The sequence below is a fragment of the Clavelina lepadiformis genome, chromosome 4 (assembly GCF_947623445.1).
Source record: "Clavelina lepadiformis chromosome 4, kaClaLepa1.1, whole genome shotgun sequence".
NCBI lineage: Eukaryota > Metazoa > Chordata > Ascidiacea > Aplousobranchia > Clavelinidae > Clavelina > Clavelina lepadiformis.
In genome coordinates, this window is record NC_135243.1 from 14,433,516 (window position 1) to 14,453,882 (window position 20,367).

Genomic DNA, 20,367 nt, shown 5'->3' on the forward strand with positions numbered 1-20,367 from the left:
AAATATTTACAAAACCCGGTATTCCCAGGCGGTCACCCATCCAAGTACTAACCGGGCCCGAGGTTGCTTAACTTCCGAGATCGGGTCTACTCAACCTGGTATGGTCGTAAGCGTTTTCAAATGAAAGAAAATGGCTTTTTTAATTATAATTCGATTGTATAGGAAATTCAAAATCACAAACAGTTGCTATTAATTTAATTGAAATATACAGCATGACTAAAATGCTTATAACACCCGGTATTCCCAGGCCATCACCCATCCAAGTACTAACCGGGCCCGAGGTTGCTTAACTTCCGAGATCGGGTTTACTCAACCTGGTATGGTCGTAGGTGATTTGAAATGAAACAAAATGGCTTTTTTAATTTTAATTCGATTGCATAGGAAATTAAAAATCACAAACACTTGCTATATATTTAATTGAAGTATACAGCATGAGTAAAATGCTTACAACACCCGGTAATCAAGGCGGTCACCCATCCAAGTACTAACCGGGCCCGAGGTTGCTTAACTTCCGAGATCGAACGAGATCGAGTCTACTCAACCTGGTATGGTCGTAGGCAATTTCAAAATAAAGAAAATGGCTTTTTAATTATAATTCGATTGCATAAGAAATACAAAAACGCAAAGAATTGCTATAAAAATAATTGAAATATACAGCATGACTAAAATGCTTACAACACCCGGTATTCCCAGGCGGTCACCCATCCAAGTACTAACCGGGCACGAGGTTGTTTAACTTCCGAGATCGGGTATACTCAACCTGGTATGGTCGTAGGCGATTTCAAAAGAAAGAAAATGGCATTTTCAATTATAATTCGATTGCATAGGAAATACAAAAACGCAAAGAGTTGCTATAAAAATAATTGAAATATACAGCATGACTAAAATGCTTACAGCACCCGGTATTCCCAGGCGGTCACCCATCCAAGTACTAACCGGGCCCGAGGTTGCTTAACTTCCGAGATCGAACGAGATCGGGTCTACTCAACCTGGTATGGTCGTAGGTGATTTCAAAAGAAAGAAAATGGCTTTTTTAATTATAATTCGATTGCATAGGAAATTCAAAAACGCAAATAGTTGCTATAAAAATAATTGAAATATACAACATGACTAAAATATTTACAAAACCCGGTATTCCCAGGCGGTCACCCATCCAAGTACTAACCGGGCCCGAGGTTGCTTAACTTCCGAGATCGAACGAGATCGGGTCTACTCAACCTGATATTGTCGTAGGCGATTTCAAATGAAAGAAAATGGCAATTTCAATTCTGATTCGATTGCATAGGAAATTCAAATAAGGAAATAGTTGCTATAAATTTGATGGAAGTATACAGCATGACTAAAATGCTTTCAACACCCGGTATTGCCAGGCTGTCACCCATCCAAGTACTAACCGGGCCCGAGGTTGCTTAATTTCAGAAAACGAGTCTACTCAACCTGGTATGGTCGTAGGCGATTTCAAATGAAAGAAAATGGCTTTTTTAATTATAATTCGTTTGCATAGGAAATTCAAAATCACCAAAAGTTGCTATATATTTAATTGAAATATACAGCATGACTAAATTGTTTACAACACCCGGTATTCCCTGGCGGTCACCCATCCAAGTACTAACCGGGCCCGAGGTTGCTTAACTTCTGAGATCGAACGAGATCGGGTATACTCAACCTGTTATGGTCGTAGGCGATTTCAAATGAAAGAAAATGGCCTTTTCAATTCTAATTAGATTGCATAGGACATTCAAAAAAGCAAATAGTTGCTATAAATTTGATTGTAAGATACAGCATGACTAAAATGCTTACAACACCCGGTATTACCAGGCAATCACCCATCCAAGTACTAACCGGGCCCGAGGTTGCTTAACTTCCGAGATCGGGTCTACTCAACCTGGTATGGTCAAAGGCGATTTCAAATGAAAGAAAATGGCTTTTTTAATTATAATTCTATTGCATAGGATATTAAAAACCACAAACAGTTGCTATAAATTTAATTGAAATAAACAGCATGACTAAAATGCTTACAACACCCGGTTTTCCCAGGCGTTCACCCATCCAAGTACTAACCGGGCCCGAGGTTGCTTAACTTTCGAGATCGAACGAGATCAGGTCTGCTCAACCTGGTATGGTCGTAGGCGACTTCAAAAGAAAGAAAATGGCTTTTTCAATTCTAATTCGATTGCATAGGAAATTCAAAAAAGCAAATAGTTGATAAAAATTTAATTGAAATATACAGCATGACTAAAATGCTTATAACACCCGGTATTCCCAGGCGGTCACCTATCCAAGTACTAACCGGGCCCGAGGTTGCTTAACTTCCGAGATCGAACGAGATCGGGTCTACTCAACCTGATATGGTCGTAGGTGATTTCAAATGAAAGAAAATGGCCTTTTCAATTCTAATTCTATTGCATAGGAAATTCAAAACCACAAACTGTTGCGATTAATTTAATTGAAATATACAGCATGACTAAATTGCTTATAACACCCGGTATTCCCAGGCGGTCACCCATCCAAGTACTAACCGGACCCGAGGTTGCTAAACTTCCGAGATCGAACGAGATCGGGTCTACTCAACTTGGTATGGTCGTAGGCAATTTCAAAAGAAAGAAAATGGCTTTTTTACTTATAATTCGATTGCATAAGAAATACAAAAACGCAAATAGTTGCTATAAAAATAATTGAAATATACAGCATGACTAAAATGCTTACAACACCCTGTATTCCCACGCGGTCACTAATCCAAGTACTAACCGGGCCCGAGGTTGCTTAACTTCCGAGATCGAACGAGATCGGGTCTACTCAACCTGGTATGGTCGTAGGCGATATCAAATGAAAGAAAATGGTCTTTCCAATTCTATTTCGTTTGCATAGGAAATTCAAAAAAGCAAATAGTTGGTATAAATTTGATTGAAATATACAGCATGACTAAAATGCTTACAACATTTTGTATTCCCAGGCGGTCACCCATCCAAGAACTAACAGGGCCCGAGGTTGCTTAACTTCCGAGATCGAACGAGATCGGGTCTACTCAACCTGGTGTGGTCGTAGGCGATTTCAAATGAAAGAAAATGGCCTTTTAAATTCTAATTAGATTGCATATATAATTCAAATAAGCAAATAGTTGCAATAAATTTGATTGAAAGATACAGCATGACTAAAATGCTTACAACAACCGGTATTACCAGGCAATCACCCATCCAAGTACTAACCGGGTCCGAGGTTGAATAACTTCCAAGAGCGGGTCTATTCAACCTAGTATGGTCGTAGGCGTTTTCAAATGAAAGAAAATGGCTTTTTTAATTCTAATTCGATTGCATAGGATAATCAAAATCACAAACAGTTGCTACTAATTTAATTGAAATATACAGCATGACTAAATTGCTTATAACACCCGATATTTCCAGACGGTCACCCATCCAAGTATTAACCGGGCCCGAGGTTGCTTAACTTCCGAGATCGAACGAGATCGGGTCTACTCAACCTGGTATGGTCGTAGGCGATTTCAAATGAAAGAAAATGGTCTTTCCAATTCTATTTCGTTTGCATAGGAAATTCAAAAAAGCAAATAGTTGGTATAAATTTGATTGAAATATACAGCATGACTAAAATGCTTACAACATTTTGTATTCCCAGGCGGTCACCCATCCAAGAACTAACAGGGCCCGAGGTTGCTTAACTTCCGAGATCGAACGAGATCGGGTCTACCCAACCTGGTGTGGTCGTAGGCGATTTCAAATGAAAGAAAATGGCCTTTTAAATTCTAATTAGATTGCATATATAATTCAAATAAGCAAATAGTTGCAATAAATTTGATTGAAAGATACAGCATGACTAAAATGCTTACAACAACCGGTATTACCAGGCAATCACCCATCCAAGTACTAACCGGGTCCGAGGTTGAATAACTTCCAAGAGCGGGTCTATTCAACCTAGTATGGTCGTAGGCGTTTTCAAATGAAAGAAAATGGCTTTTTTAATTCTAATTCGATTGCATAGGATAATCAAAATCACAAACAGTTGCTACTAATTTATTTGAAATATACAGCATGACTAAATTGCTTATAACACCCGATATTTCCAGACGGTCACCCATCCAAGTATTAACCGGGCCCGAGGTTGCTTAACTTCCGAGATCGAACGAGATCAGGTCTGCTCAACCTGGTATGGTCGTAGGCAATTTCAAAAGAAAGAAAATGGCTTTTTTAATTATAATTCGATTGCATAAGAAATACAAAAACGCAAAGAGTTGCTATAAAAATAATTGAAATATACAGCATGACTAAAATGCTTACAACACCCGGTATTCCCAGGCGGTCACCCATCCAAGTACTAACCGGGCCCGAGGTTGCTTAACTTCCGAAATCGAACGAGATCGGGTCTACTCAACCTGGTATGGTCGTAGGCGATTTCAAAAGAAAAAAAATGGCCTTTCCGATTCTAATTCGATTGCATAGGACATTCAAAAAAGCAAATAGTTGCTATAAATTTGATTGAAAGATACAGCATGACTAAAATGCTTACAACACCCGGTATTACCAGGCAAACACCCATCTAAGTACTAACCGGGCCCGAGGTTGCTTATTTTCGAGATCGGGTCTACTCAACCTGGTATGGTCGTAGGCGTTTTCAAATGAAAGAAAATGGCTTTTTTAATTATAATTCGATTGCATAGTAAATTTAAAAAAGCAAATAGTTGATAAAAATTTAATTGAAATATACAGCATGACTAAAATGCTTTTAGCACCCGGTATTCCCAGGCGGTCACCCATCCAAGTACTAACCGGGTCCGAGGTTGCTTAACTTCCGAGATCGGGTCTACTCAACCTGGTATGGTCGTAGGTGAATTCAAAAGAAAGAAAATGGCCTTTTCAATTATAATTCGATTGCATAGGAAATTCAAAAAAGCAAATAGTTGATAAAAATTTAATTGAAATATACAGCATGACTAAAATGCTTATAGCACCCGGTATTCCCAGGCAAACACCCATCCAAGTACTAACCGGGCCCGAGGTTGCTTAACTTCCGAGATCAGGTCTACTCAACCTGTTATGGTCGTAGGCGATTTCAAATGAAAGAAAATGGCTTTTTTAATTCTATTTCGATTGCATAGGAAATTCAAAAAAGAGAATAGTTGTTATTAATTTGATTGAAATATACAGCATGACTAAATTGCTTACATCACCCGGTATTCCCTGGCGGTCACCCATCCAAGTACTAACCGGGCCCGAGGTTGCTTAACTTCCGAGATCGAACGAGATCGGGTCTACTCAACCTGGTATGGTCGTAGGCGATTTCAAATGAATAAAAATGGCCTTTTCAATTCTAATTAGATTGCATAGGACATTCAAAAAAGCAAATAGTTGCTAAAAATTTAATTGAAAACTACAGCATGACTAAAATGCTTACAGCACCCACTATTCCCAGGCGGTCACCCATCCAAGTACTAACCGGGCCCGAGGTTGCTTAAATTCCGAGATCGTATCTACTCAACTTGGTGTGGTCGTAGGTGTATTCAAATGAAAGAAAATGGGTTTTTCAATTCTAATTCGATTGCATAGGAAATTCAAAAACTCAAACAATTGCTATAAATTTAATTGAAATATACAGCATGGGTAAAATGCTTACAACACCCGGTCTTCCAAGACGGTCACCCATCCAAGTACTAACCGGGCCCGAGGTTGCTTAACTTCCGAGATCGAACGAGATCGAGTCTACTCAACCTGGTATGGTCGTAGGCAATTTCAAAAGAAAGAAAATGGCTTTTTTAATTAAAATTCGATTGCATAGGAAATACAAAAACGCAAAGAATTGCTATAAATTAGATAGAAATATACAGCATGACTAAAATGCTTACAACACTCGGTATTTCCTGGCGGTCACCCATTGAAGTACTAACCGGGCCCAAGGTTGCTTAAATTCCGAGATCGAACGAGATCGGGTCTACTCAACCTGCTATGGTCGTAGGCGATTTCAAATGAAAGAAAATGGCTTTTTCCATTCAAATTGGATTGCATAGGAAATTCAAAAAAGCAAATAATTGCTATATATTTATTTGAAATATACAGCATGACTAAAGTGCTTACAACACCCGGTATTCCCAGGCGGTCACCCATCCAAGTACTAACCGGGCCCGAGGTTGCTTACCTTCCGAGATCGAACGAGATCGGGGCTACTCAACCTGGTATGGTGGTAGGCAATTTCAAATGAAAGAAAACGGATTTTTCAATTATAATTCGACTGCATAGGAAATTCAAAAAAGCAAATAGTTGCTATAATTTTAATTGGCATATACAGCATGACTAAAATGCTTACAACACCCGGTATTCCCAGGCGGTCACCCATCCAAGTACTAACCGGGCCCGAGGTTGCTTAACTTCCGAGATCGGGTCTACTCAACCTGGTATGGTCGTAGGCGAATTCAAATGAAAGAAAATGGCTTTTTTAATTATAATTCGTTTGCATAGGAAATTCAAAATCACAAACAGTTGCTATATATTTAATTGAAATATACAGCATGACTAAATTGCTTACAACACCCGGTATTCCCAGGCGGTCACCCATCCAAGTACTAACAAGGCCCGAGGTTGCTTAACTTCCGAGATCGAACCAGATCGGGTCTACTCAAACTGGTATGGTCGTAGGCGATTTCAAATGAATAAAAATGGCCTTTTCAATTCTAATTCGTTTGCATAGGAAATTCAAAAAATCAAATAGTTGCTATAATTTTGATTGAAAGTTACAGCATGACTAAAATGCTTACAACACCCGGTATTACCAGGCAATCACACATCCAAGTACTAACCGGGCCCGAGGTTGCTTAACCTCCGAGATCGAACGAGATCAGGTCTACTCAACCTGGTATGGTCGTGGGCGATTTCAAATGAAAGAAAATGGCCTTTTCAATTCTAATTCGATTGCATAGGAAATTCAAAAAAGCAAATAGTTGCTAAAAAATTAATTGAAATATACAGCATGACTAAAATGCTTACAGCACCCGGTATTCCCAGGCGGTCACCCATCCAAGTACTAACCGGGCCCGAGGTTGCTTAACTTCCGAGATCAGACGAGATCGGGTCTACTCAACCTGGTATGGTAGTAGGTGATTTCAAAAGAAAGAAAATGGCTTTTTCAATTCTAATTCGATTGCATAGGAAATTCAAAAACGCAAACAGATGTTATAAATTTAATTGAAATATACAGCATGACTAAAATGCTTACAACACCCGGTATTCCCAGGCGGTCACCCATCCAAGTACTAACCGGGCCCGAGGTTGCTTGACTTCCGAGATCGAACAAGATCGGGTCTACTCAACCTGGTATGGTCGTAGGCAATATCAAAAGAAAGAAAATGGTCTTTCCACTTCTAATTCGATTGCATAGGAAATTCAAAAAAGCTATTAGTTGTTATAAATTTGATTGAAATATACAGCATGACTAAAATGCTTACAACACCCGAAATTACCAGGCAATCACACATCCAAGTACTAACCGGGCCCGAGGTTGCTTAACTTCCGAGATCGAACGAGATCGGGTCTACTCAACCTGGTATCGTCGTAAGCAATTTCAAAAGAAAGAAAATGTCCTTATGAATTCTAATTGGATTGCATAGGAAATTCAAAAAAGCAAATAGTTGCTAAAAATTTAATTGAAATATACAGCATGACTAAAATGCTTATAACACACGGTATTCCCAGGCGGTCACCCATCCAAGTACAAACCGGCCCCGAGGTTGCTTGACTTCCGAGATCGAACGAGATCGGGTCTACTCAACCTGGTATGGTCGTAGGCGATTTCAAAAGAAAGAAAATGGACTTTTCAATTCTAATTCGATTGCATAGGAAATTCAAAAAGGCAAACAGATATTATAAATTTAATTGAAGTATACAGCATGACTAAAATGCTTACAACACCCGGTATTCCCAGGCGGTCACCCATCCAAGTACTAACCGGGCCCGAGTTTGCTTAACTTCCGAGATCGAACGAGATCGGGACTACTCAACCTGGTATGGTCGTAGGCAATTTCAAAAGTAAGAAAATGGCCTTTTCAATTCTAATTCGATTGCATAGGAAATTCAAAAAAGCAAATACTTGCTAAAAATTTGATTGAAATATACAGCATGACTAAAATGCTTACACCACCCACTATTCCCAGGCGATCACCCATCCAAGTACTAACAGGGCCCGAGGTTGCTTAACTTCGGAGAAGGAACGAGATCGGGTCTACTCAACCATGTATGGTCGTAGGCGATTTCAAATGAAAGAAAATGGTCTTTCCAATTCTAATTCGATTGCATAGGACATTCAAAAAAGCCAACAGTTGCTATAAATTTAATTGAAATATACAGCATGACTAAAATGCTTACAACACCCGGTATTTCCAGGCGGTCACCCATCCAAGTACTAACCGCGCCCGAGGTTGCTTAACTTCCGAGATCGAACGAGATCAGGTCTACTCAACCTGGTATGGTCGTAGGCAATTTCAAAAGAAAGAAAATGGCCTTTTCAATTCTAATTCGATTGCATAGGAAATTCAAAAATACAAATAGTTGCTAAAAATTCAATCGAAATATACAGCATGACTAAAATGCTTACAGCACCCACTATTCCCAGGCGATCACCCATCCAAGTACTAACCGGGCCCGAGGTTGCTTAACTTCCGAGATCGAACGAGGTCAGGTCTTCTCAACCGGGTATGGTCGTAGGCGATTTCAAAAGAAATAAAATGGCAATTTCAATTCTAATTCGATTGCATAGGAAATAAAAAAAGCAAATTGTTGCTAAAAATTTAATTGAAATATACAGCATGACTAAAATGCTTACAACACCCGGTATTCCCAGGCGGTCACCCATTCAAATACTAACCGGGCCCGTGGTTGCTTAAATTCCGAGATCGAACGAGATCGGGTATACTCAACCTGGTATGGTCGGAGGTGATTTCAAAAGAAAGAAAATGGCCTTATGAATTCTAATTCGATTGTATAGGAAGTTCAAAATGGCAAACAGATGTTATAAATTTAATTGAAGTATACAGCATGACTAAAATGCTTACAACACCCGGTATTCCCAGGCGGTCACCCATCCAAGTACTAACCGGGCCCGAGATTGCTTAACTTCCGAGATCGAACGAGATCAGGTCTGCTCAACCTGGTATGGTCGTAGGCGATTTCAAAAGAAAGAAAATGGCTTTTTAAATTATAATTCGATTGCATAGGAAATTCAAAAAAGCAAATAGTTGCTATAAATTTAATTGAAATATACAGCATGACTAAAATGTTTACAGCACCCGGTATTCCCAGGCGGTCACCCATCCAAGTACTAACCGGGCCCGAGGTTGCTTAACTTCCGAGATCGAACGAGATCGGGTCTACTCAACCTGGTATGGTCGTAGACAATTTCAAAAGGAAGAAAATAGTCTTTCCATATCTTATTCGATTGCATAGGAAATTTAAAAAAGCAAATAGTTGTTATAAATTTGATTGAAATATACAGCATGACTAAAATGCTTACAACACCCGGTATTCCCAGGCGGTCACCCATCCAAGTACTAACAGGGCCCGAGGTTGCTTAACTTCCGAGATCGAACGAGATCAGGTCTTCTCAACCGGGTATGGTCGTAGGCGATTTCAAAAGAAAGGAAATGGCTTTTTCAATTCTAATTCGATTGCATAGGAAATTAAAATAAGCAAATTGTTGCTAAAAATTTAATTGAAATATACAGAATGACTAAAATGCTTACAGCACCCGGTATTCCCAGGCGGTCACCCATTCAAGTACTAACCGGGCCCGAGTTTGCTTAACTTCCGAGATCGAACGAGATCGGGTCTACTCGACCTGGTATGGTCGTAGGTGATCTCAAAAGAAAGAAAATGGCCGTATGAATTCTAATTCGATTGCATAAGAAATTTAAAAAGGCAAACAGATGTTATAAATTTAATTGAAGTATACAGCACGACTAAAATGCTTACAACACCCGGTATTCCCAGGCAGTCACCCATCCAAGTACTAACCGGTCCCGAGGTTGCTTAACTTCCGAGATCGAACGAGATCGGGTCTACTCAACCTGGTATGCTCGTAGGCGATTTCAAATGAAAGAAAATGGCCTTTTCAATTCTAATTCGATTGCATAGGACATTCAAAAACGCAAACAGTTGCAAAAAATTTAATTGAAATATACAGCATGACTAAAATGCCTACACCACCCGGTATTCCCAGGCGGTCACCCATCCAAGTACTAACAGGGCCCGAGGTTGCTTAACTTCCGAGATCGAACGAGATCAGGTCTGCTCAACCTGGTATGGTCGTAGGCGATTTCAAAAGAAAGGAAATGGCAATTTCAATTCTAATTCGATTGCATAGGAAATTCAAAAAAGCAAATAGTTGCTAAAAAGTTAATTGAAATATATAACATGACTAAAATGCTTACAACAGCCGGTATTCCCAGTCGGTCACCCATCCAAGTACTAACCGGGCCCGAGGTTGAATAACTTCCGAGATCGAAGGAGATCGGGTCTACTCAACCTGGTATGGTCGTAGGCAATTTCAAAAGAAAGAAAATGGTCTTTCCACTTCTAATTCGATTGCATAGGAAATTTAAAAACTCAAACAATTGCTATAAATTTAATTGAAATATACAGCATGGAAAAAATGCTTACAACACCCGGTATTCCAAGACGGTCACCCATCCAAGTACTAACCGGGCCCGAGGTTGCTTAACTTCCGAGATCGAACGAGATCGAGTCTACTCAACCTGGTATGGTCGTAGGCAATTTTAAAAGAAAGAAAATGGCTTTTTTAATTATAATTCGATTGCATAAGAAATACAAAAACGCAAAGAATTGCTATAAAAATAATTGAAATATACAGCATGACTAAAATGCTTACAACACCCGGTATTCCCAGGCGGTCACCCATCCAAGTACTAACCGGGCCCAAGGTTGCTTAACTTCCGAGATCGAACGAGATCGGGTCTACTCAACCTGATATTGTCGTAGGCGATTTCAAATGAAAGAAAATGGCCTCTTCAATTCTGATTCGATTGCATAGGAAATTCAAAAAAGCAAATAGTTGCTATAAATTAGATAGAAATATACAGCATGACTAAAATGCTTACAACACTCGGTATTTCCTGGCGGTCACCCATTGAAGTACTAACCGTGCCCAAGGTTGCTTAAATTCCGAGATCGAACGAGATCGGGTCTACTCAACCTGTTATGGTCGTAGGCGATTTCAAATGAAAGAAAATGGCCTTTTCAATTCAAATTGGATTGCATAGGAAATTCAAAAAAGCAAATAGTTGCTATATATTTATTTGAAATATACAGCATGACTAAAGTGCTTACAACACCCGGTATTCCCAGGCGGTCACCCATCCAAGTACTAACCGGGCCCGAGGTTGCTTACCTTCCGAGATCGAACGAGATCGGGTCTACTCAACCTGGTATGGTGGTAGGCAATTTTAAATGAAAGAAAACGGATTTTTCAATTATAATTCGACTGCATAGGAAATTCAAAAAAGCAAATAGTTGCTATAATTTTAATTGGCATATACAGCATGACTAAAATGCTTACAACACCCGGTATTCCCAGGCGGTCACCCATCCAAGTACTAACCGGGCCCGAGGTTGCTTAACTTCCGAGATCGGGTCTACTCAACCTGGTATGGTCGTAGGCGAATTCAAATGAAAGAAAATGGTTTTTTTAATTATAATTCGTTTGCATAGGAAATTCAAAATCACAAACAGTTGCTATATATTTAATTGAAATATACAGCATGACTAAATTGCTTACAACACCCGGTGTTCCCAGGCGGTCACCCATCCAAGTACTAACAAGGCCCGAGGTTGCTTAACTTCCGAGATCGAACCAGATCGGGTCTACTCAAACTGGTATGGTCGTAAGCAATTTCAAATGAAAGAAAATGGCCTTTTCAATTCTAATTCGATTGCATAGGAAATTCAAAAAAGCAAATACTTGCTAAAAATTTAATTGAAATATACAGCATGACTAAAATGCTTACAACACCCGGTATTACCAGGCAATCATACATCCAAGTACTAACCGGGCCCGAGGTTGCTTAACCTCCGAGATCGAACGAGATCAGGTCTACTCAACCTGGTATGGTCGTGGGCGATTTCAAATGAAAGAAAATGGCCTTTTCAATTCTAATTCGATTGCATAGGAAATTCAAAAAAGCAAATACTTGCTAAAAATTTAATTGAAATATACAGCATGACTAAAATGCTTACAGCACCCGGTATTCCCAGGCGGTCACCCATCCAAGTACTAACCGGGCCCGAGGTTGCTTAACTTCCGAGATCAGACGAGATCGGGTCTACTCAACCTGGTATGGTAGTAGGTGATTTCAAAAGAAAGAAAATGGCTTTTTCAATTCTAATTCGATTGCATAGGAAATTCAAAAACGCAAACAGATGTTATAAATTTAATTGAAATATACAGCATGACTAAAATGCTTACAACACCCGGTATTCCCAGGCGGTCACCCATCCAAGTACTAACCGGGCCCGAGGTTGCTTGACTTCCGAGATCGAACAAGATCGGGTCTACTCAACATGGTATGGTCGTAGGCAATATCAAAAGAAAGAAAATGGTCTTTCCACTTCTAATTCGATTGCATAGGAAATTCAAAAAAGCAAGTAGTTGTTATAAATTTGATTGAAATATACAGCATGACTAAAATGCTTACAACACCCGAAATTACCAGGCAATCACACATCCAAGTACTAACCGGGCCCGAGGTTGCTTAACTTCCGAGATCGAACGAGATCGGGTCTACTCAACCTGGTATCGTCGTAGGTGATCTCAAAAGAAAGAAAATGGCCTTATGAATTCTAATTGGATTGCATAGGAAATTCAAAAAAGCAAATAGTTGCTAAAAATTTAATTGAAATATACAGCATGACTAAAATGCTTATAACACACGGTATTCCCAGGCGGTCACCCATCCAAGTACAAACCGGCCCCGAGGTTGCTTGACTTCCGAGATCGAACGAGATCGGGTCTACTCAACCTGGTATGGTCGTAGGTGATTTCAAAAGAAAGAAAATGGACTTTTCAATTCTAATTCGATTGCATAGGAAATTCAAAAAGGCAAACAGATGTTATAAATTTAATTGAAGTATACAGCATGACTAAAATGCTTACAACACCCGGTATTCCCAGGCGGTCACCCATCCAAGTACTAACCGGGCCCGAGTTTGCTTAACTTCCTAGATCGAACGAGATCGGGACTGCTCAACCTGGTATGGTCGTAGGCAATTTCAAAAGTAAGAAAATGGCCTTTTCAATTCTAATTCGATTGCATAGGAAATTCAAAAAAGCAAATACTTGCTAAAAATTTGATTGAAATATACATCATGACTAAAATGCTTACACCACCCACTATTCCCAGGCGGTCACCCATCCAAGTACTAACCGGGCCCGAGGTTGCTTAACTTCCGTGATCGGGTCTACTCAACCTGGTATGGTCGTAGGCGAATTCAAATGAAAGAAAATGGCTTTTTTAATTATATATCGTTTGCATAGGAAATTCAAAATCACAAACAGTTGCTATATATTTAATTGAAATATACAGCATGACTAAATTGCTTACAACACCCGGTATTCCCAGGCGGTCACCCATCCAAGTACTAACAGGGCCCGAAGTTGCTTAACTTCCGAGATCGAACGAGATCGGGTCTACTCAAACTGGTATGGTCGTAGGCGATTTCAAATGAAAGAAAAGGGCCTTTTCAATTCTAATTCGATTGCATAGGAAATTCAAAAAATCAAATAGTTGCTATAAATTTGATTGAAAGTTACAGCATGACTAAACTGCTTACAACACCCGGTATTACCAGGCGGTCACCCATCCAAGTACTAACAGGGCCCGAAGTTGCTTAACTTCCGAGATCGAACGAGATCGGGTCTATTCAAACTGGTATGGTCGTAGGCGATTTCAAATGAAAGAAAATGGCCTTTTCAATTCTAATTCGATTGCATAGGAAATTCAAAAAATCAAATAGTTGCTATAAATTTGATTGAAATATACAGCATGACTAAAATGCTTACAGCACCCGGTATTCCCAGGCGGTCACCCATCCAAGTACTAACCGGGCCCGAGGTTGCTTAACTTCCGAGATCAGACGAGATCGGGTCTACTCAACCTGGTATGGTAGTAGGTGATTTCAAAAGAAAGAAAATGGCGTTTTCAATTCTAATTCGATTGCATAGGAAATTCAAAAACGCAAACAGATGTTATAAATTTAATTGAAATATACAGCATGACTAAAATGCTTACAACACCCGGTATTCCCAGGCGGTCACCCATCCAAGTACTAACCGGGCCCGAGGTTACTTAACTTCCGAGATCGAACGAGATCGGGTCTACTCAACCTGGTATGGTCGTAGGCAAAAGCAAAAGAAAGAAAATGGTCTTTCCACTTCTAATTCGATTGCATAGGAAATTCAAAAAAGCAAGTAGTTGTTATAAACTTGATTGAAATATACAGCATGACTAAAATGCTTACAGCACCCACTATTCCCAGGCGATCACCCATCCAAGTACTAACCGGGCCCGAGGTTGCTTAACTTCCGAGATCGAACAAGGTCAGGTCTTCTCAACCGGGTATGGTCGTAGGCGATTTCAAAAGAAATAAAATGGCAATTTCAATTCTAATTCGATTGCATAGGAAATAAAAAAAGCAAATTGTTGCTAAAAATTTAATTGAAATATACAGCATGACTAAAATGCTTACAGCACCCGGTATTCCCAGGCGGTCACCCATTCAAATACTAACCGGGCCCGTGGTTGCTTAAATTCCGAGATCGAACGAGATCGGGTATACTCAACCTGGTATGGTCGTAGGTGATTTCAAAAGAAAGAAAATGGCCTTATGAATTCTAATTCGATTGCATAGGAAATTCAAAATGGCAAACAGATGTTATAAATTTAATTGAAGTATACAGCATGACTAAAATGCTTACAACACCCGGTATTCCCAGGCGGTCACCCATCCAAGTACTAACCGGGCCCGAGATTGCTTAACTTCCGAGATCGAATGAGATCAGGTCTGCTCAACCTGGTATGGTCGTAGGCGATTTCAAAAGAAAGAAAATGGCTTTTTAAATTATAATTCGATTGCATAGGAAATTCAAATAATCAAATTGTTGCTATAAATTTAATTGAAATATACAGCATGACTAAAATGTTTACAGCACCCGGTATTCCCAGGCGGTCACCCAACCAAGTACTAACCGGGCCCGAGGTTGCTTAACTTCCGAGATCGAACGAGATCGGGTCTACTCAACCTGGTATGGTCGTAGACATTTTCAAAAGGAAGAAAATGGCCTTTTCAATTCTAATTCGATTGCATAGGACATTCAAAAACGCAAACAGTTGCAAAAAATTTTATTGAAATATACAGCATGACTAAAATGCCTACACCACCCGGTATTCCCAGGCGGTCACCCATCCAAGTACTAACAGGGCCCGAGGTTGCTTAACTTCCGAGATCGAACGAGATCAGGTCTGCTCAACCTGGTATGGTCGTAGGCGATTTCAAAAGAAAGGAAATGGCAATTTCAATTCTAATTCGATTGCATATGAAATTTAAAAAAGCAAATAGTTGCTAAAAAGTTAATTGAAATATATAACATGACTAAAATGCTTACAACAGCCGGTATTCCCAGGCGGTCACCCATCCAAGTACTAACCGGGCCCGAGGTTGATTAACTTCCGAGATCGAAGGAGATCGGGTCTACTCAACCTGGTATGGTCGTAGGCAATTTCAAAAGAAAGAAAATGGTCTTTCCACTTCTAATTCGATTGCATAGGAAATTCAAAAACGCAAATAGTTGCTATAATTTTAATTGAAGTATACAGCATGACTAAAATGCTTACAACACCCGGTATTCCCAGGCGGTCACCCATCCAAGTACTAACCGGGCCCGAGGTTGCTTAACTTCCGAGATCGAACGAGATCGGGTCTACTCAACCTGGTATGGTGGTAGGCAATTTCAAATGAAAGAAAACGGCTTTTTCAATTATAATTCGACTGCATACGAAATTCAAAAACGCAAATAGTTGCTATAATTTTAATTGGCATATACAGCATGACTAAAATGCTTACAACACCCAGTATTCCCAGGCGGTCACCCATCCAAGTACTAACCGGGCCCGAGGTTGCTTAACTTCCGAGATCGGGTCTACTCAACCTGGTATGGTCGTAGGCGAATTCAAATGAAAGAAAATGGCTTTTTTAATTATAATTCGTTTGCATAGGAAATTCAAAATCACAAACAGTTGCTATATATTTAATTGAAATATACAGCATGACTAAATTGCTTACAACACCCGGTATTCCCAGGCGGTCACCCATCCAAGTACTAACAGGGCCCGAAGTTGCTTAACTTCCGAGATCGAACGAGATCGGGTCTACTCAAACTGGTATGGTCGTAGGCGATTTCAAATGAAAGAAAATGGCCTTTTCAATTCTAATTCGATTGCATAGGAAATTCAAAAAATCAAATAGTTGCTATAAATTTGATTGAAAGATACTGCATGACTAAACTGCTTACAACACCCGGTATTACCAGGCGGTCACCCATCCAAGTACTAACAGGGCCCGAGGTTACTTAACTTCCGAGATCGAACGAGATCGGGTCTACTCAACCTGGTATGGTCGTAGGCAATATCAAAAGAAAGAAAATGGTCTTTCCACTTCTAATTCGATTGCATAGGACATTCAAAAACGCAAACAGTTGCAAAAAATTTAATTGAAATATACAGCATGACTAAAATGCCTACACCACCCGGTATTCCCAGGCGGTCACCCATCCAAGTACTAACAGGGCCCGAGGTTGCTTAACTTCCGAGATCGAACGAGATCAGGTCTGCTCAACCTGGTATGGTCGTAGGCGATTTCAAAAGAAAGGAAATGGCAATTTCAATTCTAATTCGATTGCATAGGAAATTTAAAAAAGCAAATAGTTGCTAAAAAGTTAATTGAAATATATAACATGACTAAAATGCTTACAACAGCCGGTATTCCCAGGCGGTCACCCATCCAAGTACTAACCGGGCCCGAGGTTGATTAACTTCCGAGATCGAACGAGATCGGGTCTACTCAACCTGGTATGGTCGTAGGCAATTTCAAAAGAAAGAAAATGGTCTTTTCACTTCTAATTCGATTGCATACGAAATTTAAAAACGCAAATAGTTGCTATAATTTTAATTGGCATATACAGCATGACTAAAATGCTTACAACACCCGGTATTCCCAGGCGGTCACCCATCCAAGTACTAACCGGGCCCGAGGTTGCTTAATTTCCGAGATCGGGTCTACTCAACCTGGTATGGTCGTAGGCGAATTCAAATGAAAGAAAATGGCTTTTTTAATTATAATTCGTTTGCATAGGAAATTCAAAATCACAAACAGTTGCTATATATTTAATTGAAATATACAGCATGACTAAATTGCTTACAACACCCGGTATTCCCAGGCGGTCACCCATCCAAGTACGAACAGGGCCCGAAGTTGCTTAACTTCCGAGATCGAACGAGATCGGGTCTACTCAAACTGGTATGGTCGTAGGCGATTTCAAATGAAAGAAAATGGCCTTTTCAATTCTAATTCGATTGCATAGGAAATTCAAAAAATCAAATAGTTGCTATAAATTTGATTGAAAGTTACTGCATGACTAAATTGCTTACAAAACCCGGTATTCCCAGGCGGTCACCCATCCAAGTACTAACCAGGCCCGAGGTTGCTTAACTTCCGAGATCGAACGAGATCGGGTCTATTCAACCTGGTATGGTCGTAGGCGATTTCAAATGAAAGAAAATGGCCTTTTCAATTCTAATTCGATTCCATAGGAAATTCAAATAATCAAATAGTTGCTATAAATTTGATTGAAAGATACAGCATGACTAAAATGCTTACAACATCCGGTATTTCCAGGCGGTTACCCATCCATATACTAACCGGGCCCGAGGTTGTTTAATTTCCGAGATCGAACGAGATCGGGTCTACTCAACCTGGTATGGTCGTAGGCAATTTCAAAAGAAAGAAAATGGACTTTTCAATTCTAATTCGATTGCATAGGAAATTCAAAAAGGCAAACAGATGTTATAAATTTAATTGAAGTATACAGCATGACAAAAATACTTACAACACCCGGTATTCCCAGGCGGTCACCCATCCAAGTACTAACCGGGCCCGAGTTTGCTTAACTTCCTAGATCGAACGAGATCGGGACTACTCAACCTGGTATGGTCGTAGGCAATTTCAAAAGTAAGAAAATGGCCTTTTCAATTCTAATTCGATTGCATAGGAAATTAAAAAAAGCAAATACTTGCTAAAAATTTGATTGAAATATACATCATGACTAAAATGCTTACACCACCCACTATTCCCAGGCGATCACCCATCCAAGTACTAACAGGGCCCGAGGTTGCTTAACTTCGGAGAACAAACGAGATCGGGTCTACTCATTCTGGTATGGTCGTAGGCGATTTCAAATGAAAGAAAATGGTCTTTCCAATTCTAATTCGATTGCATAGGAAATTCAAAAAAGCCAACAGTTGCTATAAATTTAATTGAAATATACAGCATGACTAAAATGCTTACAACACCCGGTATTTCCAGGCGGTCACCCATCCAAGTACTAACCGCGCCCGAGGTTGCTTAACTTCTGAGATCGAACGAGATCAGGTCTACTCAACCTGGTATGGTCGTAGGCAATTTCAAAAGTAAGAAAATGGCCTTTTCAATTCTAATTCGATTGCATAGGAAATTCAAAAATACAAATAGTTGCTAAAAATTCAATCGAAATATACAGCATGACTAAAATGCTTACAGCACCCACTATTCCCAGGCGATCACCCATCCAAGTACTAACCGGGCCCGAGGTTGCTTAACTTCCGAGATCGAACGAGGTCAGGTCTTCTCAACCGGGTATGGTCGTAGGCGATTTCAAAAGAAATAAATTGGCAATTTCAATTCTAATTCGATTGCATAGGAAATAAAAAAAGCAAATTGTTGCTAAATATTTAATTGAAATATACAGCATGACTAAAATGCTTACAGCACCCGGTATTCCCAGGCGGTCACCCATTCAAATACTAACCGAGCCCGTGGTTGCTTAAATTCCGAGATCGAACGAGATCGGGTATACTCAACCTGGTATGGTCGTAGGTGATTTCAAAAGAAAGAAAATGGCCTTATGAATTCTAATTCGATTGCATAGGAAATTCAAAATGGCAAACAGATGTTATAAATTTAATTGAAGTATACAGCATGACTAAAATGCTTACAACACCCGGTATTCCCAGGCGGTCACCCATCCAAGTACTAACCGGGCCCGAGATTGCTTAACTTCCGAGGTCGAACGAGATCAGGTCTGCTCAACCTGGTATGGTCGTAGGCGATTTCAAAAGAAAGAAAATGGCTTTTTAAATTATAATTCGATTGCATAGGAAATTCAAAAAAGCAAATAGTTGCTATAAATTTAATTGAAATATACAGCATGACTAAAATGTTTACAGCACCCGGTATTCCCAGGCGGTCACCCATCCAAGTACTAACCGGGCCCGAGGTTGCTTAACTTCCGAGATCGAACGAGATCAGGTCTGCTCAACCTGGTATGGTCGTAGGCGATTTCAAAAGAAAGGAAATGGCAATTTCAATTCTAATTCGATTGCATAGGAAATTTAAAAAAGCAAATAGTTGCTAAAAAGTTAATTGAAATATATAACATGACTAAAATGCTTACAACAGCCGGTATTCCCAGGCGGTCACCCATCCAAGTACTAACCGGGCCCAAGGTTGATTAACTTCCGAGATCGAAGGAGATCGGGTCTACTCAACCTGGTATGGTCGTAGGCAATTTCAAAAGAAAGAAAATGGTCTTTCCACTTCTAATTCGATTGCATAGGAAATTCAAAAACGCAAATAGTTGCTATAATTTTAATTGACATATACAGCATGACTAAAATGCTTACAACACCCGGTATTCCCAGGCGGTCACCCATCCAAGTACTAACCGGGCCCGAGGTTGCTTAACTTCCGAGATCGAACGAGATCGGGTCTACTCAACCTGGTATGGTCGTAGGCAATTTCAAAAGAAAGAAAATGGTCTTTCCACTTCTAATTCGATTGCATAGGAAATTTAAAAACGCAAATAGTTGCTATAATTTTAATTGGCATTTACAGCATGACTAAAATGCTTGCAACACCCGGTATTCCCAGGCGGTCACCCATCCAAGTACTAACCGGGCCCGAGGTTGCTTAACTTCCGAGATCGGGTCTACTCAACCTGGTATGGTCGTAGGCGAATTCAAATGAAAGAAAATGGCTTTTTTAATTATAATTC

The 20,367-nt window shown here is 39.8% G+C and overlaps 28 non-coding genes and 55 pseudogenes across 28 annotated transcripts; all 83 read right to left on the bottom strand.

Annotated features, from left to right (window-relative positions):
• Window positions 1-3: 3 nt before the first annotated feature.
• LOC143456953 (5S ribosomal RNA) lies at window positions 4-112 on the bottom strand (annotated as a pseudogene).
• Window positions 113-222: 110 nt separating this feature from the next.
• LOC143457311 (5S ribosomal RNA) lies at window positions 223-331 on the bottom strand (annotated as a pseudogene).
• Window positions 332-441: 110 nt separating this feature from the next.
• On the bottom strand, window positions 442-559 carry LOC143456558 (5S ribosomal RNA; annotated as a pseudogene).
• A 109-nt stretch (window positions 560-668) lies between these two features.
• On the bottom strand, window positions 669-777 carry LOC143456762 (5S ribosomal RNA; annotated as a pseudogene).
• Window positions 778-887: 110 nt separating this feature from the next.
• LOC143454522 (5S ribosomal RNA) lies at window positions 888-1,006 on the bottom strand. Its single transcript, XR_013116140.1, has one exon. It is a non-coding gene; the product is annotated as a 5S ribosomal RNA (ribosomal RNA).
• Window positions 1,007-1,116: 110 nt separating this feature from the next.
• On the bottom strand, window positions 1,117-1,235 carry LOC143456198 (5S ribosomal RNA; annotated as a pseudogene).
• A 329-nt stretch (window positions 1,236-1,564) lies between these two features.
• On the bottom strand, window positions 1,565-1,683 carry LOC143455746 (5S ribosomal RNA; annotated as a pseudogene).
• A 110-nt stretch (window positions 1,684-1,793) lies between these two features.
• Window positions 1,794-1,902, bottom strand: LOC143457402 (5S ribosomal RNA; annotated as a pseudogene).
• Window positions 1,903-2,012: 110 nt separating this feature from the next.
• On the bottom strand, window positions 2,013-2,131 carry LOC143455729 (5S ribosomal RNA; annotated as a pseudogene).
• Window positions 2,132-2,241: 110 nt separating this feature from the next.
• Window positions 2,242-2,360, bottom strand: LOC143455949 (5S ribosomal RNA; annotated as a pseudogene).
• Window positions 2,361-2,470: 110 nt separating this feature from the next.
• LOC143456462 (5S ribosomal RNA) lies at window positions 2,471-2,589 on the bottom strand (annotated as a pseudogene).
• A 110-nt stretch (window positions 2,590-2,699) lies between these two features.
• Window positions 2,700-2,818, bottom strand: LOC143456474 (5S ribosomal RNA; annotated as a pseudogene).
• A 110-nt stretch (window positions 2,819-2,928) lies between these two features.
• Window positions 2,929-3,047, bottom strand: LOC143456626 (5S ribosomal RNA; annotated as a pseudogene).
• A 329-nt stretch (window positions 3,048-3,376) lies between these two features.
• LOC143456161 (5S ribosomal RNA) lies at window positions 3,377-3,495 on the bottom strand (annotated as a pseudogene).
• A 110-nt stretch (window positions 3,496-3,605) lies between these two features.
• LOC143456628 (5S ribosomal RNA) lies at window positions 3,606-3,724 on the bottom strand (annotated as a pseudogene).
• Window positions 3,725-4,053: 329 nt separating this feature from the next.
• On the bottom strand, window positions 4,054-4,172 carry LOC143456506 (5S ribosomal RNA; annotated as a pseudogene).
• A 110-nt stretch (window positions 4,173-4,282) lies between these two features.
• On the bottom strand, window positions 4,283-4,401 carry LOC143453997 (5S ribosomal RNA). Its single transcript, XR_013115643.1, has one exon. It is a non-coding gene; the product is annotated as a 5S ribosomal RNA (ribosomal RNA).
• Window positions 4,402-4,729: 328 nt separating this feature from the next.
• On the bottom strand, window positions 4,730-4,838 carry LOC143457413 (5S ribosomal RNA; annotated as a pseudogene).
• Window positions 4,839-5,167: 329 nt separating this feature from the next.
• Window positions 5,168-5,286, bottom strand: LOC143454552 (5S ribosomal RNA). The gene has a single exon (XR_013116169.1). It is a non-coding gene; the product is annotated as a 5S ribosomal RNA (ribosomal RNA).
• Window positions 5,287-5,615: 329 nt separating this feature from the next.
• Window positions 5,616-5,734, bottom strand: LOC143454555 (5S ribosomal RNA). Its single transcript, XR_013116172.1, has one exon. It is a non-coding gene; the product is annotated as a 5S ribosomal RNA (ribosomal RNA).
• Window positions 5,735-5,844: 110 nt separating this feature from the next.
• Window positions 5,845-5,963, bottom strand: LOC143456348 (5S ribosomal RNA; annotated as a pseudogene).
• Window positions 5,964-6,073: 110 nt separating this feature from the next.
• On the bottom strand, window positions 6,074-6,192 carry LOC143455563 (5S ribosomal RNA; annotated as a pseudogene).
• Window positions 6,193-6,302: 110 nt separating this feature from the next.
• Window positions 6,303-6,411, bottom strand: LOC143456264 (5S ribosomal RNA; annotated as a pseudogene).
• Window positions 6,412-6,521: 110 nt separating this feature from the next.
• LOC143455891 (5S ribosomal RNA) lies at window positions 6,522-6,640 on the bottom strand (annotated as a pseudogene).
• Window positions 6,641-6,750: 110 nt separating this feature from the next.
• On the bottom strand, window positions 6,751-6,869 carry LOC143457045 (5S ribosomal RNA; annotated as a pseudogene).
• A 110-nt stretch (window positions 6,870-6,979) lies between these two features.
• Window positions 6,980-7,098, bottom strand: LOC143455164 (5S ribosomal RNA). The gene has a single exon (XR_013116754.1). It is a non-coding gene; the product is annotated as a 5S ribosomal RNA (ribosomal RNA).
• Window positions 7,099-7,208: 110 nt separating this feature from the next.
• Window positions 7,209-7,327, bottom strand: LOC143454621 (5S ribosomal RNA). The gene has a single exon (XR_013116234.1). It is a non-coding gene; the product is annotated as a 5S ribosomal RNA (ribosomal RNA).
• Window positions 7,328-7,437: 110 nt separating this feature from the next.
• LOC143456122 (5S ribosomal RNA) lies at window positions 7,438-7,556 on the bottom strand (annotated as a pseudogene).
• A 110-nt stretch (window positions 7,557-7,666) lies between these two features.
• Window positions 7,667-7,785, bottom strand: LOC143456714 (5S ribosomal RNA; annotated as a pseudogene).
• Window positions 7,786-7,895: 110 nt separating this feature from the next.
• On the bottom strand, window positions 7,896-8,014 carry LOC143454408 (5S ribosomal RNA). Its single transcript, XR_013116033.1, has one exon. It is a non-coding gene; the product is annotated as a 5S ribosomal RNA (ribosomal RNA).
• A 339-nt stretch (window positions 8,015-8,353) lies between these two features.
• Window positions 8,354-8,472, bottom strand: LOC143455648 (5S ribosomal RNA; annotated as a pseudogene).
• A 110-nt stretch (window positions 8,473-8,582) lies between these two features.
• LOC143456782 (5S ribosomal RNA) lies at window positions 8,583-8,701 on the bottom strand (annotated as a pseudogene).
• A 109-nt stretch (window positions 8,702-8,810) lies between these two features.
• LOC143456002 (5S ribosomal RNA) lies at window positions 8,811-8,929 on the bottom strand (annotated as a pseudogene).
• Window positions 8,930-9,039: 110 nt separating this feature from the next.
• Window positions 9,040-9,158, bottom strand: LOC143454201 (5S ribosomal RNA). The gene has a single exon (XR_013115836.1). It is a non-coding gene; the product is annotated as a 5S ribosomal RNA (ribosomal RNA).
• A 110-nt stretch (window positions 9,159-9,268) lies between these two features.
• Window positions 9,269-9,387, bottom strand: LOC143453965 (5S ribosomal RNA). The gene has a single exon (XR_013115612.1). It is a non-coding gene; the product is annotated as a 5S ribosomal RNA (ribosomal RNA).
• A 110-nt stretch (window positions 9,388-9,497) lies between these two features.
• Window positions 9,498-9,616, bottom strand: LOC143455160 (5S ribosomal RNA). The gene has a single exon (XR_013116751.1). It is a non-coding gene; the product is annotated as a 5S ribosomal RNA (ribosomal RNA).
• A 110-nt stretch (window positions 9,617-9,726) lies between these two features.
• Window positions 9,727-9,845, bottom strand: LOC143456103 (5S ribosomal RNA; annotated as a pseudogene).
• Window positions 9,846-9,955: 110 nt separating this feature from the next.
• Window positions 9,956-10,074, bottom strand: LOC143455929 (5S ribosomal RNA; annotated as a pseudogene).
• Window positions 10,075-10,184: 110 nt separating this feature from the next.
• LOC143454970 (5S ribosomal RNA) lies at window positions 10,185-10,303 on the bottom strand. The gene has a single exon (XR_013116571.1). It is a non-coding gene; the product is annotated as a 5S ribosomal RNA (ribosomal RNA).
• A 110-nt stretch (window positions 10,304-10,413) lies between these two features.
• Window positions 10,414-10,532, bottom strand: LOC143456695 (5S ribosomal RNA; annotated as a pseudogene).
• A 110-nt stretch (window positions 10,533-10,642) lies between these two features.
• Window positions 10,643-10,761, bottom strand: LOC143454601 (5S ribosomal RNA). The gene has a single exon (XR_013116215.1). It is a non-coding gene; the product is annotated as a 5S ribosomal RNA (ribosomal RNA).
• Window positions 10,762-10,871: 110 nt separating this feature from the next.
• Window positions 10,872-10,990, bottom strand: LOC143454091 (5S ribosomal RNA). Its single transcript, XR_013115731.1, has one exon. It is a non-coding gene; the product is annotated as a 5S ribosomal RNA (ribosomal RNA).
• A 110-nt stretch (window positions 10,991-11,100) lies between these two features.
• Window positions 11,101-11,219, bottom strand: LOC143456415 (5S ribosomal RNA; annotated as a pseudogene).
• A 110-nt stretch (window positions 11,220-11,329) lies between these two features.
• LOC143455049 (5S ribosomal RNA) lies at window positions 11,330-11,448 on the bottom strand. Its single transcript, XR_013116646.1, has one exon. It is a non-coding gene; the product is annotated as a 5S ribosomal RNA (ribosomal RNA).
• A 110-nt stretch (window positions 11,449-11,558) lies between these two features.
• Window positions 11,559-11,667, bottom strand: LOC143456265 (5S ribosomal RNA; annotated as a pseudogene).
• Window positions 11,668-11,777: 110 nt separating this feature from the next.
• On the bottom strand, window positions 11,778-11,896 carry LOC143455390 (5S ribosomal RNA; annotated as a pseudogene).
• A 110-nt stretch (window positions 11,897-12,006) lies between these two features.
• On the bottom strand, window positions 12,007-12,125 carry LOC143457208 (5S ribosomal RNA; annotated as a pseudogene).
• A 110-nt stretch (window positions 12,126-12,235) lies between these two features.
• Window positions 12,236-12,354, bottom strand: LOC143455165 (5S ribosomal RNA). The gene has a single exon (XR_013116755.1). It is a non-coding gene; the product is annotated as a 5S ribosomal RNA (ribosomal RNA).
• Window positions 12,355-12,464: 110 nt separating this feature from the next.
• LOC143455680 (5S ribosomal RNA) lies at window positions 12,465-12,583 on the bottom strand (annotated as a pseudogene).
• A 110-nt stretch (window positions 12,584-12,693) lies between these two features.
• LOC143456857 (5S ribosomal RNA) lies at window positions 12,694-12,812 on the bottom strand (annotated as a pseudogene).
• Window positions 12,813-12,922: 110 nt separating this feature from the next.
• On the bottom strand, window positions 12,923-13,041 carry LOC143456935 (5S ribosomal RNA; annotated as a pseudogene).
• Window positions 13,042-13,151: 110 nt separating this feature from the next.
• LOC143455701 (5S ribosomal RNA) lies at window positions 13,152-13,270 on the bottom strand (annotated as a pseudogene).
• A 110-nt stretch (window positions 13,271-13,380) lies between these two features.
• LOC143457317 (5S ribosomal RNA) lies at window positions 13,381-13,489 on the bottom strand (annotated as a pseudogene).
• Window positions 13,490-13,599: 110 nt separating this feature from the next.
• LOC143455639 (5S ribosomal RNA) lies at window positions 13,600-13,718 on the bottom strand (annotated as a pseudogene).
• A 110-nt stretch (window positions 13,719-13,828) lies between these two features.
• Window positions 13,829-13,947, bottom strand: LOC143456191 (5S ribosomal RNA; annotated as a pseudogene).
• Window positions 13,948-14,057: 110 nt separating this feature from the next.
• LOC143455166 (5S ribosomal RNA) lies at window positions 14,058-14,176 on the bottom strand. The gene has a single exon (XR_013116756.1). It is a non-coding gene; the product is annotated as a 5S ribosomal RNA (ribosomal RNA).
• Window positions 14,177-14,286: 110 nt separating this feature from the next.
• LOC143453696 (5S ribosomal RNA) lies at window positions 14,287-14,405 on the bottom strand. The gene has a single exon (XR_013115353.1). It is a non-coding gene; the product is annotated as a 5S ribosomal RNA (ribosomal RNA).
• Window positions 14,406-14,515: 110 nt separating this feature from the next.
• On the bottom strand, window positions 14,516-14,634 carry LOC143457067 (5S ribosomal RNA; annotated as a pseudogene).
• Window positions 14,635-14,743: 109 nt separating this feature from the next.
• LOC143455624 (5S ribosomal RNA) lies at window positions 14,744-14,862 on the bottom strand (annotated as a pseudogene).
• Window positions 14,863-14,972: 110 nt separating this feature from the next.
• LOC143453993 (5S ribosomal RNA) lies at window positions 14,973-15,091 on the bottom strand. Its single transcript, XR_013115639.1, has one exon. It is a non-coding gene; the product is annotated as a 5S ribosomal RNA (ribosomal RNA).
• Window positions 15,092-15,201: 110 nt separating this feature from the next.
• Window positions 15,202-15,320, bottom strand: LOC143454304 (5S ribosomal RNA). Its single transcript, XR_013115934.1, has one exon. It is a non-coding gene; the product is annotated as a 5S ribosomal RNA (ribosomal RNA).
• A 110-nt stretch (window positions 15,321-15,430) lies between these two features.
• LOC143454972 (5S ribosomal RNA) lies at window positions 15,431-15,549 on the bottom strand. The gene has a single exon (XR_013116573.1). It is a non-coding gene; the product is annotated as a 5S ribosomal RNA (ribosomal RNA).
• Window positions 15,550-15,659: 110 nt separating this feature from the next.
• LOC143455520 (5S ribosomal RNA) lies at window positions 15,660-15,778 on the bottom strand (annotated as a pseudogene).
• A 110-nt stretch (window positions 15,779-15,888) lies between these two features.
• LOC143454281 (5S ribosomal RNA) lies at window positions 15,889-16,007 on the bottom strand. The gene has a single exon (XR_013115913.1). It is a non-coding gene; the product is annotated as a 5S ribosomal RNA (ribosomal RNA).
• A 110-nt stretch (window positions 16,008-16,117) lies between these two features.
• On the bottom strand, window positions 16,118-16,226 carry LOC143456655 (5S ribosomal RNA; annotated as a pseudogene).
• A 110-nt stretch (window positions 16,227-16,336) lies between these two features.
• LOC143455641 (5S ribosomal RNA) lies at window positions 16,337-16,455 on the bottom strand (annotated as a pseudogene).
• A 110-nt stretch (window positions 16,456-16,565) lies between these two features.
• Window positions 16,566-16,684, bottom strand: LOC143456010 (5S ribosomal RNA; annotated as a pseudogene).
• Window positions 16,685-16,794: 110 nt separating this feature from the next.
• Window positions 16,795-16,913, bottom strand: LOC143454973 (5S ribosomal RNA). Its single transcript, XR_013116574.1, has one exon. It is a non-coding gene; the product is annotated as a 5S ribosomal RNA (ribosomal RNA).
• Window positions 16,914-17,023: 110 nt separating this feature from the next.
• On the bottom strand, window positions 17,024-17,142 carry LOC143455161 (5S ribosomal RNA). Its single transcript, XR_013116752.1, has one exon. It is a non-coding gene; the product is annotated as a 5S ribosomal RNA (ribosomal RNA).
• Window positions 17,143-17,252: 110 nt separating this feature from the next.
• LOC143456256 (5S ribosomal RNA) lies at window positions 17,253-17,361 on the bottom strand (annotated as a pseudogene).
• Window positions 17,362-17,471: 110 nt separating this feature from the next.
• LOC143456171 (5S ribosomal RNA) lies at window positions 17,472-17,590 on the bottom strand (annotated as a pseudogene).
• Window positions 17,591-17,700: 110 nt separating this feature from the next.
• On the bottom strand, window positions 17,701-17,819 carry LOC143453594 (5S ribosomal RNA). Its single transcript, XR_013115254.1, has one exon. It is a non-coding gene; the product is annotated as a 5S ribosomal RNA (ribosomal RNA).
• A 110-nt stretch (window positions 17,820-17,929) lies between these two features.
• Window positions 17,930-18,048, bottom strand: LOC143456093 (5S ribosomal RNA; annotated as a pseudogene).
• Window positions 18,049-18,158: 110 nt separating this feature from the next.
• Window positions 18,159-18,277, bottom strand: LOC143456003 (5S ribosomal RNA; annotated as a pseudogene).
• Window positions 18,278-18,387: 110 nt separating this feature from the next.
• Window positions 18,388-18,506, bottom strand: LOC143457366 (5S ribosomal RNA; annotated as a pseudogene).
• A 110-nt stretch (window positions 18,507-18,616) lies between these two features.
• On the bottom strand, window positions 18,617-18,735 carry LOC143455319 (5S ribosomal RNA). Its single transcript, XR_013116902.1, has one exon. It is a non-coding gene; the product is annotated as a 5S ribosomal RNA (ribosomal RNA).
• A 110-nt stretch (window positions 18,736-18,845) lies between these two features.
• LOC143456783 (5S ribosomal RNA) lies at window positions 18,846-18,964 on the bottom strand (annotated as a pseudogene).
• Window positions 18,965-19,073: 109 nt separating this feature from the next.
• On the bottom strand, window positions 19,074-19,192 carry LOC143456041 (5S ribosomal RNA; annotated as a pseudogene).
• A 110-nt stretch (window positions 19,193-19,302) lies between these two features.
• On the bottom strand, window positions 19,303-19,421 carry LOC143454549 (5S ribosomal RNA). Its single transcript, XR_013116166.1, has one exon. It is a non-coding gene; the product is annotated as a 5S ribosomal RNA (ribosomal RNA).
• A 110-nt stretch (window positions 19,422-19,531) lies between these two features.
• On the bottom strand, window positions 19,532-19,650 carry LOC143455189 (5S ribosomal RNA). Its single transcript, XR_013116778.1, has one exon. It is a non-coding gene; the product is annotated as a 5S ribosomal RNA (ribosomal RNA).
• A 110-nt stretch (window positions 19,651-19,760) lies between these two features.
• Window positions 19,761-19,879, bottom strand: LOC143455378 (5S ribosomal RNA; annotated as a pseudogene).
• Window positions 19,880-19,989: 110 nt separating this feature from the next.
• On the bottom strand, window positions 19,990-20,108 carry LOC143454272 (5S ribosomal RNA). The gene has a single exon (XR_013115905.1). It is a non-coding gene; the product is annotated as a 5S ribosomal RNA (ribosomal RNA).
• A 110-nt stretch (window positions 20,109-20,218) lies between these two features.
• LOC143456750 (5S ribosomal RNA) lies at window positions 20,219-20,327 on the bottom strand (annotated as a pseudogene).
• Window positions 20,328-20,367: the final 40 nt, after the last annotated feature.